The following is a 413-nucleotide window of genomic DNA, read 5'->3' on the forward strand; positions in this document are numbered from 1 at the left end:
TGGGGAGGGGTACAGGCGGCGCAGGGAGGTGTTGGCTCTGGCCCCGCAGGTGGGACATGGGGTGCCATGCTCGGCACCAAGCGTCACGCCAGCCTTGCTGCGCCCGCCGCCGCCAGCTCGGTGCCAGCCGTACGCCCACCCTCGTCTCTGCGGAAATGCGTGTTGGTGCCGCTTCCATGGAGCCTTAATTGACAGCCTGTCCTCCCCGCACTGGGGCGGCGCAAACAGGTAATTTTCAGTAATCACCCTGGCTAGAAGGAGTCACCGCCTGCCTGCAAACCCACTGACCCCTGAATAACACACAGGGCTGCACCGCTCTGCCGTGCAAAGGCTGCCGGTGAGTCGGCCCCGTGCAACCGGGGATGCCGGAAAGCCGGCAGCATGGATGGGCAGGGGGACAGGCGGGGCAGGGG

At 66.6% G+C, this 413-nt stretch overlaps 1 protein-coding gene across 1 annotated transcript in view; it reads right to left on the minus strand.

Annotated features, from left to right (window-relative positions):
* Positions 1-413, minus strand: part of CASKIN1 (CASK interacting protein 1) — a 30,288-nt gene that overhangs the window by 27,556 nt on the left and 2,319 nt on the right.

Source organism: Egretta garzetta, unplaced genomic scaffold (genome assembly GCF_000687185.1).
Source record: "Egretta garzetta isolate BGI_Z169 unplaced genomic scaffold, ASM68718v1 scaffold71, whole genome shotgun sequence".
Taxonomy (NCBI): Eukaryota; Metazoa; Chordata; class Aves; order Pelecaniformes; family Ardeidae; genus Egretta; species Egretta garzetta.